Source organism: Dreissena polymorpha, chromosome 13 (assembly GCF_020536995.1).
Source record: "Dreissena polymorpha isolate Duluth1 chromosome 13, UMN_Dpol_1.0, whole genome shotgun sequence".
NCBI classification, from domain to species: Eukaryota; Metazoa; Mollusca; class Bivalvia; order Myida; family Dreissenidae; genus Dreissena; species Dreissena polymorpha.
The window spans coordinates 12,570,134-12,582,624 of NC_068367.1; the positions used below are offsets into that span (position 1 = coordinate 12,570,134).

General features: G+C 34.8%; 1 long non-coding RNA gene across 1 annotated transcript; it reads left to right on the forward strand.

Annotated features, from left to right (window-relative positions):
* Window positions 1-1,525: 1,525 nt before the first annotated feature.
* LOC127856418 (uncharacterized) lies at window positions 1,526-5,347 on the forward strand. Its single transcript, XR_008038021.1, has 4 exons — window positions 1,526-1,565; window positions 2,052-2,147; window positions 3,333-3,400; window positions 5,249-5,347. It is a non-coding gene; the product is annotated as an uncharacterized LOC127856418 (long non-coding RNA).
* The last annotated feature ends 7,144 nt before the right edge of the window (window positions 5,348-12,491 follow it).

Consider the following 12,491-nt stretch of genomic DNA (forward strand, 5'->3'; position numbering starts at 1 on the left):
ACCGCGCTCTCTCCTTGACCAAGAAAAGCTGGATTTGTTTAGAGGTCAAACTATACAGGGTACTGGTTATTGCATTTTAAAGGTGTCACACTTCTGACCAGTCCACACAGCCAAATGAGACCACGTATCTCGGTGCATTTTCAAATAGTATTTTCTACCAAACATATTTATTTATGAAAAGCGTTAAGTCACGAGTGATCAAGGGATTAAAATTGCAAAAATAAACAACCAAAAACAACAAGCAAACAAACTAGTTTTGATTTTAATTTATAATTTTTCTTCAACGAGATTACCATCACAGCAATATTCAACACTTACATTATAAAATATCTTTCAGGACCTGATCAAATGAGATCATGCACGAGACGCACCGCGCAAAGGCCATGACAGTATAATAGTTGCACAGAAGTTTGACCGGCTGGTGGCAGACATGGAGAGAGAGATGAGAGCCGCACTCCGCCGCCTCAAAGAAATGACAGGCCTTGACTGATTCTCATCTTTTTTTATGTATATAGATGTTTCTGTGTATATACTGTACATGTTATTTATTAGTATGCTATTATGTTTTGTTTATTTATAATCTAATTATGTTAATATTTATTTCATCAAATTGTCATTGATATTTAATTACTCATGTATGTTAAAAAATGTTGGTGTACATTAAAGTATAAAATTGAATTATCTTGTAATTATTTAAATACACAAATATATGTTTATATAATTATTGGTTTTTATTGCATATCTGAATTTAAAAAAACTTTTAACAGCAAATAATTGAATCAACTGTTAAGGCAAAAGATGCACCTTTAACGCACATGTGTGCTTTTTGTGAGTGCGTTTTTTTACTGCCATTCATGTGCGTAAATTGTGCGTTTTATGTGGGTTATAACTGCGCTTAACGTGAGTTAAATTTGCTTTTTTTTAAATAACTCGCAGATTTAACTCGCTGAAAAGCGCAGTTTTAACCCACTTAAAAGTGCACATTTTACACACATGTGCGCTTTTTTGTGGGTTATAACTGCGCTTAAAGTGAGTTAAATGTGCGCTTTTTAAATAAAAAAGCGCATATTTAACTCGCGAAAAGCGCACATTTAACGCACATAAAAGCGCACATTTAACACACATGTGCGCTTTTATGTGGGTTATAACTGCGCTTTAAGTGAGTTAAATGTGCGCTTTTAAAATACAAAAGCGCACATTTAACTCGCGAAAAGCGCACATTTAACACACTTAAAAGCGCACATTTTACACACATAAATGGCAGTCAAAATCGCACTTATAAAAAGCGAACGTTTAACGCACATAAAGCGCACATTTACCCACAAAAAGCGCACAGTTTCTTGTTTGTTTGTTTTTGTTAAAAACTCACTCGGTAAGAAAAAGCGCACATAAAACGCAGTGCCAATACCGCCACGTTTAACACACGCAAAACGTACTTAAAACGTACATTTCTCACACTTTTTTGAGAAGGGCAGTGTTGTAATGTCACGTGTGAACATGGCTTTAATGTCACCTGTGTTTATGTATTTTAAGGAGAGGATGGAGTTTTCCAAGACTTTCAAAGGGTAATACTTTAACATCCATGGCTACTTCTTCAGTGGTTATTTTGCGTTGAAAATATTCATAGTAAGATTTATAAATGTAGAAGTTAAATCTATTTTATAAGTTAAAACTATACCAGAATGCTGAAGATGCTCTTGTGGCAACTGCCTTTGAAAAGAACATTTTGATTTGCAATTTTTTATTAATATTAATGTAGAATGACTGTAACAAATACAATTTATCATTTGAACTTTAATGTTGATCTTTTTTTATTTGAAAACATTATATCAATATCTTGGTAGAAATCACTGTTGAAAGGCATTTTGTTAAAATATCTTATGAAATCATTTGATGATGAAAAAACAAATGTATCTTAGAGATTTAAAACAATACTGTCTTGGCATTCACACATTTTTGAAGTATAAATTTTTGTAACGGTGCAATTTATGGTAATTATTTGAGTGCCTTTCTTGTATACATATTCCAACTCTGCTGCCTTTGCATTGCAGTCCACAGTAAACATCATCTTCGAAAGAGTGGGAAAGGTGGACCCTGTGACCCGTGGCATAGAAATGGCTGTCAACTACCTTGAAAAACAGTTTGATGTTTGACATGTTTTAACACTAACCATACATACAACAACCTTAATTCTTATCTCTTGGGAAAACTATGTGAGCCTTGCTATGGGAAAATGGGGATGAATGCATGTGCATAAAGTGTCGTCTCAAATTAGCATGTGAAGTATGGACAGGCTTATCAGGGATGACTTTTTGCTCCTTAACGGGATTTTTGCCAAGAAAAGGAAAAAAGTGTCACCAAAGTGGAAAGAGTCGTCCCTGATTAGCTTTATTCACATGCATAAAACCGTGTTTTCCTATAACTCGGCTCATTTATATGTTTGTGCCCAAATTTGAAATCAATATGCATAAACTGAATGCTCATCTTTTTCCTATTATATTATGAACCTGTTAGTTCAATCTGGAAAACTTGGATGCACATGATGACAGGTTTCAATCTTTCACACTGAAAATGTGAGTCAGTTTAATGATAGCACTATAAATGCTGTAAACTTCCACAATCATAATTGGAAAAAATATATAAGAACCCGTATGAAAATAATCAGAAAAGGCAGCTAAGTTGTATTTCTTTTAGGTGAAGTTTTGGTCCCAGCAGATCTCGTTTATATTGATAGGCATTATAATAGTACCGGGGTAACTCCCATCAGGGGTTTGTTGATAAGTATGACTCTTACAAGGGTATGTCTTTAATTTAAAAGACCATTTAAATTATTATTTTTTCCATAATTTATGAATGATTCAAATTTAGGAAAGCTAAACATTTTTTAGCATTTATGATATGTTATTAAAGAACAGTGACAAGCATTACATTGTCTAGCATATTGCTGTAAAATGTTTAACGTCTTCAAATAATGCTATGTTTTGTGTCATTTTTTGACCACCAGAATTTATATGAAAAGGTAAACCTGCGCTTATGCAATGTTTTAATAATCTCAAATTCTAGATTAACTTATCATTTTAGCCCTCAGATATTCTTTTTTGACAGGACATATGTACTATGTTTGTAACACAACTCTAGGTTAATGACATGACCAAATAGAACTATATTGCGGGACGTGTCTTTGAAACAATAGCACACTTGTTTTGATACTCTTGAATAAATATATGGCATTTAAGTCCATATCAGTTTCTTGTGAATTGTGATTTCTTGTTTGGTATTTTACAAATAATATGTAAGGTCTAGTTTGTATGGTTGTTAGGGCTATGTTTCAGTTTTTCTATGCCAGAGAGAGCAGCAAATCCAGTCCAATATAATAGTACTGTGCCTTGCACAAATAATGGTATGTGATTATGTGTTTTTCCCCTTTTTCCATTGCAGATTCATTGTTACTGTTTGTTTTACAAGAATATTGCCATTTCTAGCCTTTCTCACATGTAAAAGAAGACACTCGTCATTTATTATGATAAAGAGATAATATTTGCAATTTATGTTACTTTTTTTTGCAATTACTGACTCTTTCAAGCTCTTTCATGCAGTTAAGTATAGTAGGCAACAAATAATTCAAAATGAACAGCACATATCATAGAGCCTTTTACATTTGTACCTGTGTTACTTTAAATAACTATGAAGTTAACAAATAGCAGTTGTAAATAAAATGGATGATACCATAGCAAAATGATTTTCACTTTTCATTTTTCATTTTAAGCTCATCTATTTTTTTAAATAAAATTATGAGCTATTGTCATCACCTTGGCGTCGGCGTTGGCGTCGACGTCGGCGTTGGCGTCGGCGTCCGGTTAAGTTTTGCGTTTAGGTCAACTTTTCTCAGAAAGTATCAATGCTATTGCATTCAAACTTGGTACACTTACTTACTATCATGAGGGGACTGGGCAGGCAAAGTTATGTAACTCTGGCGTGCATTTTGACAGAATTATGTGCCCTTTTTATACTAAGAAAATTGAAAATTTTGGCTTAGTTTTGTGTTTAGGTCCATTTTATTCCTTAAGTATCAAAGCTATTGCTTTCATACTTGCAACACTTACTAACTATCATAAGGAGACTGTGCAGGCAAAGTTATGTAACTCTGACTGGCATTTTGACAGAATTATGTGCCCTTTCTATACTTAGAAAATTGAAAATTTGGTTAAGTTTTGTGTTTAGGTCCACTTTATTCCTACAGTATCAAAGCTATTGCTTTCATACTTGCAACACTTATTAACTATCATAAGGGAACTGTGCAGGCAAAGTTATGTAAATCTGACTGGCATTTGGACGGAATTATGGGCCCTTTATACTTAGAAAATTGAAAATTTGGTTAAGTTTTGTGTTTTGGTCCACTTTACCCCTAAAGTATCATATATATTGCTTTCATACTTGGAACACTCGCAAACTATCATGAGGGTACAGTAAAAGGACAAGTTGCATAACTCTGGTTGTCAATTTTACGGAATTATTGCCCTTTTTTTTACTTAGTAACTTTGAATATGTGGTTAAATTTTGTGTTTCGATCCACTTTACTTCTAAAGTATCAAGGCTTTTGCTTTCAAACTTCAAATACTTTCATGCTATCATGAGGTTACTGTACCTGGCAAGTGGAATTTAAACTTGACCTTTGAATGACCTTGACTCTCAAGGTCAAATTATTAAATTTTGCTAAAATTGCCATAACTTCTTTATTTATGATTAGATTTGATTGATACTTTGACAAAACTACTCTTACCTGACATACCACAATAGACTCCACCCAAACCATCCCCCGTGCCCCCCCCCCGAATCCTCCCCTCCCCCTATTTTTTTTTTAAAGATCATCTTACAAATGACCACCACACCCTCACACTTTACCCCCCCCCCCACCACACACCCCCAATTTTTTTTTGAAACGGTTAAAAAACACAAATATTTATTTTTATTATTTTATTTTTGAAATACCGTCCAACCATCGCACCCAAGAATCCCCTCCCCCCACCACCCACCCCCCACCCCGCAATTTTTTTTTCATTTTTTTTTGTATTTTTGGAACATAATGTAATAAATGTCCACACCCCCACACTATACACCCCTCTTCACTCCACCCTCCCTCCTTTGTGATTGAAATTGAGAGTCCCTTCACCTTTAAAAAGAAAATAGATGAGCGGTCTGCACCCGCAAGGCGTTGCTCTTATTATTATATGGTGTTATTATCTTTCAGGGGATGTACTTTGTATCCTCCATGTTACTCATGGGGATGAACATGCCTCTGGAATACGGGTAGGCATAGTTCGTGGTCCACTGAGTTTCTCTTTGAAGGACAATATATCTGTAGAGAGTTTCACTTAACAGCTGACATTAATCAAGATTTTTAAGCACCCCAACTGATGTTTAAACCTGCACAAATATTTAAAGTTCTGTTGGTGCTTAGTTCTGTTTCTCCAGAAAATTGGTTTAATTGGTACATTTTTAATGCATTAGAAGATGTTTACACCCCATGCTTTCAGAGGAGTGGGTGGAGACACAACTGGATTAATTTATTGAGTATTTAAACAAATTTTTATTTTACATTTAAAAGTAGCTGCCTGTTTGATTATTTTATCGTTAAAGATGATCCCTATATATATTTTATTTGCTACTCCATAACAGATTTAAAACAAAATGTGGGAAAATACATCATACCAGTTGCATTGCTTTTTGTTAGAACAATTATAACAGAGGTACTGGGCGAACTACAGTTCAACTTCTATCACCGCTGGTTTGACGTGATATTTCTTGTCAGTGCCCTCTCCAATATTGGTTTCTATTGGCATGCATCGGACACCATTAACTAGACTTTGTTCTGCCATTCAAACACATAATTGTTGGGTTTTGATTTCAACCAATATGTATGGGGTTTTATTTTTTAAATGAAATTGTTCGTATGCAACGTACATCTGGCCTTGTATTCACCAACAAGTTCTTAGACATTGTCTGAAAATGAAGAATATTCTTTAAACTGTCATATTTGTATACTAGAATACATATCAATATGACATTGAATTTAAAAAACTTATTTTATGTAAAAAAGGAACTTCTTTTACTCTGAATACTACCAAATAATTTCTTAACGCTTTAAGACCTTTCTTTCTAGATTCAACCTTAGATACTGATGAGCAGCAAACAGCATAAAACCTGAGCTGACTGCTAGTTACTTGCAGACTGTTCTGGTTTTATGCTGTTTGGACATAGCAATTTTCACTTTGCCTATAAGTGGAAAAGGGTTAGTTTAAAGTGTAAATGGAAGATAAATGATGTCTGCAATTCAAGTTACAATGACAAGAATAATCAATACTAAATGTTCATTTTTTTGAAAGTTTGATTTGAGATTTCTACTGAGCTTTTAATAGTTTATTTTTCTTTAATGTTTTGTCATCTTTATATATATATATATATATATATATATATATATATATATATATATATATATATATATATATATATATATATATATATATATATATATATATATGTAATACATTCTGTAATTTTGAAACGTTTAGCGTCTAATGTGTATATAAGACAAGACGTTATTTTGCAATAAGACGAAACGACATTATTTATACTAAGTTTAATATTCATAGAATGGTAGTAACAGTAAAATGATGACCCTTTCTTACAGATTTTGCTCAAATTGGCTTTTTCAAAACAATCTTGTATTGGTCTGTGGGCATAACGCATGTCATAACGAATATACCACATATTGTATTTCAAATATTGTGTTGGTTTATAATCGAGTTAGGATTTCATGGGCATTATAACATTTATGGGCACTCGGAACTAAATCTGTTTCTAACGGACATTTCTATGTAATATAATGCAATGTATATGTATGATACCAAAATACGTCGAGTAGGCATTTATAAATTTGCATTGTGTGTCGGCCCTATTTAGTATGTAGCCTCTTAACCTATAAGTTCGTGCACCTTAAACTTCAAACGCATTTATTTTTATGACAAATAAGTAAACAATACCTTAATGTGATATATGCTTTTAGATTTACCCTTTGTTTTACCAATAACGAGTGAAACAGTTTGCTTTTCAGATAAAATAACGGAGTTACGTACCTTTAAACATGGGTGTACATCGTAGTCTGCGTCACAGAAAATTACCCTATAAGATCATGCACCGAGTTTGATGACGTCATAGCGAGGCCCTGGCATGTGTTTATAGTAAATGATGTCTGTTTTGTGAATATGTGTTTATTTCTAATAAATATGTGTTGTTTTAGCTGACTTTCGTGATAAAATTGTATTAAACAGAAGGGTTTAAAAAACATCGGTAAACATAAAAAAGAAATATCGACTGTGTTAAATGTTATCAGAGGTCTAGAAAAAGTGTATCGATTGACGGAAAATAGCGAAACAACGGCAAGTGGTCCGTGAATGCACTTAACTTTGATTATGTGCAACTGTTTCACATTGACTATTCAAGTAAAACATTCGCACATAATAAAAACTTAAGTTTCTTGACGGACCATTGGGCGTTTGTTTATTAAACTAACTCGAGTATGCATCGCTTGAAAAAAATACGATTTAAATAAAATCCATAGCATCCGATAAAATAATATCTAAAAAGAAAACGCTATCAATTATTTTGATGTTTAACTAATAAACTCGAAATCAAGTTACAACAACTATATAACTTAAATATAACTCAGTTTAATCACAGTGGGGTCATAAAAAGCTGTCACCCCTTCTAATGACAGTTTTTTGTGACAAAATGCCAAATGTACGCAGTGAGAACATTTGTCGCAATAGGCCCATGTCACGATCTTAACGTATTGCCCGGTGTTATCAATTTAGGGGTAAAACTTTCCACGGACACAGCACACTTCTTCGTCATCGTCATTGCTCTCATCATCCGATCCGGATACGTTTCCCATTCCTCTGGTCGATGGTTTGGGATTGAGTGGATCCATTATGACGATATATGTGGATTTCCTCTTTTTCTCGATCGTCTTTCCCTTTCCTGTGTCAATCAACGAGGGATCTGTTATGTTTTTTCCCCCAGGTCTTGGTTTGGAAAGGCGTGGCTTTGCATTCTTCGGATTTTCAACTTTGGAGCACGTACATGCACAACCGCATGCTTTGCTGGGAGGGATCTCCGCAGTTTCCATTTTCATTTTCAAATATGCTTCAACAGCATCTTTTCCCTTCCTCATTGCCTTGACCTTCTAAACGGGTGTGTTGTCTGTGAATGATTCACAGGGAAACAATTTTTCCCGCTCCACCGCGTTTCCATCTAGAGGATATATTCCTGTTTTTTTAAGGCGCCAGTTATATTTGAGGGGCACGTGGCACATGGGTATTCTTTACACGCCAAAGCTGTCATGTCATATTTGGTTACCGACTTTTCCATGTTTTCTCTCATTAAAAAGAGGCACATTCCCTATAATAAAAGCCATTGAATGGTCCGAATATCCCCACAGTAAGCGGCCGAAGGAGATGAGACGTATGTGCCGGTAAAACAAAGAGAATGATGTTATTCGCTACTGCCCAATCATTCATCTGCTTGGATGTGTGGCTTGCGTGGCCATCGTATATAAGCAGTATCTTCTGCGTTGCGTAAGCGATGGACCGGACATTTGGGATGAAGTGGTTTTGGATGTAATCGCTGAAATGGCTGAATTTTACCATCCCGATTCTGACATCACAATTTTAATCCCTGGCAAGCTGCCTTTGTAAAGGTCATCGTTCATCCGCTTTCCTTTATAAATGAAGTACGGTGGCAGATGATTTCTGGCCGCGTTTGCGCAACCTATCGCAGTTCTGGTTGTGGAGCGGGGGATGTCACAGCCTGTAGTTTTTCATGTATTGGGCAATTATGTTTGGAGGGCGGTGCTCTGGCTGAATGCCGGTTTTGTCAAGATTGTATACAAATTGGGGCTTATCAGACATCTCGTTTTCTTTAATAACCTTTTTCAGACTTTTGAAGTATCGTTCGACCACAGCAGGGGATGCCGATTTCGCTTTGTTGGTTTCCAGCGCACTCGGTTTCACCGAGCTTTCACGCTCTTTCCATCGCTTTAGGAACCCAGTCAACAAGCAGTTGCTTAGCGGTTTTGCGTTTGATTTTATTCCTTATGTCTGGGCTAATTCTCTACCAAGTTCCTTAAGTTTATTGTTGGTTATGCCATAGCCTAGCTGTGCCATTACCTCTACATGCTCAACAAGAGATTGCTCCTCTTCCAACGAAAGCAATGTATTCTCGTTTTTTAGGTTCGTGGGGTCAACACGCCCTTTCACTCTATCTCGCAGAGTCTGAATTGGGACTCCAAACATCAAGGCTGCCTTTCTCACGGATAGTTTTTCAGTTTTGACACTATATAGAGAGAATAACAGGTTTATACTGTCCCATCGTTTTGTAATATACCAGGCGAGGCTTAGAATAATATAACGGCTAGGCTTGACTTAATTGTCAATTCCACGTAACTCCAAACATTGACTGATATAAGAACTTCCTGATGACCATGATATGAAAAAATATATCAGGCAACGTTATATCAGGCAGATATCAATGCGATGGTTTGATAAAATGCCTTATCTAGCAGCTGTGAGGTGTAAGTGCGGTACTTTGCGTAATTCTTGCTAGAGATTTGATAAGGCTGGAGTTTCAAAAGAATGAACAGGATATGTGTGAATTATTTTGAAACGACGTCAATTGATTTTTAAACGTATTGTAAAGCAAAGTATTTAAAACATTGAACACACAAGAAATTCGAAACGGGCCTCCAAGGGAAACAACCCTTACAACATGTTTCGATCACAACAAACAGCGGCATCCGTGTGGTGAAAGAATTTTGCAGTTTTCAACAATTTTTAGGCAATTTCTATGGAAACGAGGTTAAAAATCGGACAATATATGTAATTAATCCAAGTTCATATCATATTTATTGTGTTATTACCTGTTTTTTCCCCATGATTTTCGTTTCTTTGGCTGCGAAAATTATTTTGTTACAAAGTTGACCAGTTTTCGGGCGCGTGCGTTCGAATGTCGCTTGGTTGTTTACGTCATAAAAAAGAACACGATCTTATAGGGTAGCACGAAGTTATAGGAAAGGAGGATAAATGAACGATATTTTTGCTGATCCCTGTATATTTGGTTTTATACAAGGATCTGCATAGTAAAATGTATCTTACGTGTTTACTTGTTGTAGCAGTTACACAGCTAAGAAGTGGAAAACTAAGTTGTTGAATGTGTTTGACAGTTTATCACGTAGTCTTTGAAACATAAGTCCATTTCAGTGTTCACCATGATTTATGTATGTTGATTTAATTCTGACACATATGCTTTCCAATGTCTGTACAATATTCTGAACTACGCGATACATGCAGCGTAACGGCCGCAGCCGTCCCGCTGCAAAACAAATTGTGCGCCTTCTATCTGGATATGTACGTTATTATGTCTTGTAACTCAAGTCAAAATTCCAGATATAAACGATTAAACATTTTATAGTAACGTGTGCAAACTCTGACGGGCCGTGTGCAAGTCACCAGTCTAACAACTGTAACGTAAATACGACGTATGCATCAGTCACATAACGAATACATACGGAATTGTCTGATATTTGACGTTTTATACCCGAGGCAATGAAATGCCTCAAAAATTAAATGTGCAATTGTTGAGCCATATGTATCCATGTATTGTTGAATAACAAATTAATTTATTGTGGACAAGAAATAATGAATTCGATATACTGAGCCAATATAGTTATTGATAACGTTTTAAGTACAACAATGTAAAGACGAGCATACAATCTAACATTCTAGAATCTTACACTAGTTCATTTATCCCATTTGTTTGCAACTATTAATGCTGTTATTTATTGATGGAAAAAGTCATGAATTTGAAAAATGTATTTAATTTCATACCAAATCCATATATTACCAAATGTAATGTTCCAACGCAATTAAGGTTATATTTAAAATGTTTGATATGCGCGGTGTACTGAATATTCCTTAGGTTCCTCAATTAACCCGTTTATAACTAGCGTCTAGTAAAAAGGCATTGGCAAACAGCGTGGAATCCAAATGAGACGCCGCATGATGCGGCGTCTCATCAGGGTCTGCGCTGTTTGCTTACAGGAATTTATGTAAGAAATATTCTAAATATAGAAATAAATATACTAGACATCCCTAATTTTGGAAAATAAATTGATCCAATTTAGAAGGATGGGAGAGTCCAATAGGCATAAATGGGTTAACGTTTAGGTTGACATGTTGATTTAACATCTCCTTTTGATTAAAGTTTGATTGGCTCACGAGTTACAAAAGAAAGCAATTTTTGTAAAAATCATGATATAATCTTCTACAAAATAGTTCATTATTTGTTTGTTTAAAAAATAGACCCTAATTATGTAGTTAAAGAAAATAAAATTTCGTTATCATAAGGCGAATATTTAATTATCCGCTCATTCTTTAATGCCACATTTGTAACAGCTGCATAGAATATATCTGCGTCATGTTTAATCTATCGTATTCATTGCATAACGTTTACGACTAAAATATTAATGAGTGTTTATCGGCAAATACACGGACTGGACTTTGAACGATGACTATATATTTATAGTCGAACGCCTCTATTCGTGCCTCAGTGTCTACATGAAACGCAATTTTTATAATTGATGGATAACAACTTATTTACGGGTATTTGATGATTGTCACACTATTATTTTCACTCAATATAATTATTCTCTGTTTCTTGATAAGTTTAAGGTACATCTATCGTGAAATCACGAGGGCGATACCAATAACATATTCTTCAGCACGATTCCTTCATACACAAATATATGCTGTCGAATACCAACAGTGATGTTAATGATACAATGACACTGGCCAGTAATTTTGTTTTATAGATACATATATAAGTTACGTATTTATCGGCACGATGCCGTGACAAAATAGGTCATGCCATCTTCCGACTGAAATGTTTATGTAAGAATCCACCCTTTATTGCTAATGTACTTGATACTTTTAAGCAGTAAAATCAGAAACAGATATAAGTCACGTAATTGTCCACTACCGACTGAAATGATTATGACACAAGTCCACATACCAGTACGCGATGTAAATAAGTGCTTTATACTAGAATGCGTAAAATATGGGTGTCGATTTTAACTCCAAAAAGGCATGCGCCATTAAATACTTATTTAACATGGAAATCGGTAAAGATATTAAAAAAAATCCTAAAACACACATATATGTATGGTCAATTTAACAATATTTAATCAACTGTATACACTGACCTAAAGGAAATAAATGTGTCTCCTGTTGTTGTTTTTTATAAACATGATATGAATTGATTATTTTTTGTTGTTATTTTTTATCCGGCAAACACTTATCACCAACGAGCATACTCAGTGTCATCCATGAAATTCCATAAACCATTGTAATACAAACGGTAACTTGCCTTAACTTAATATT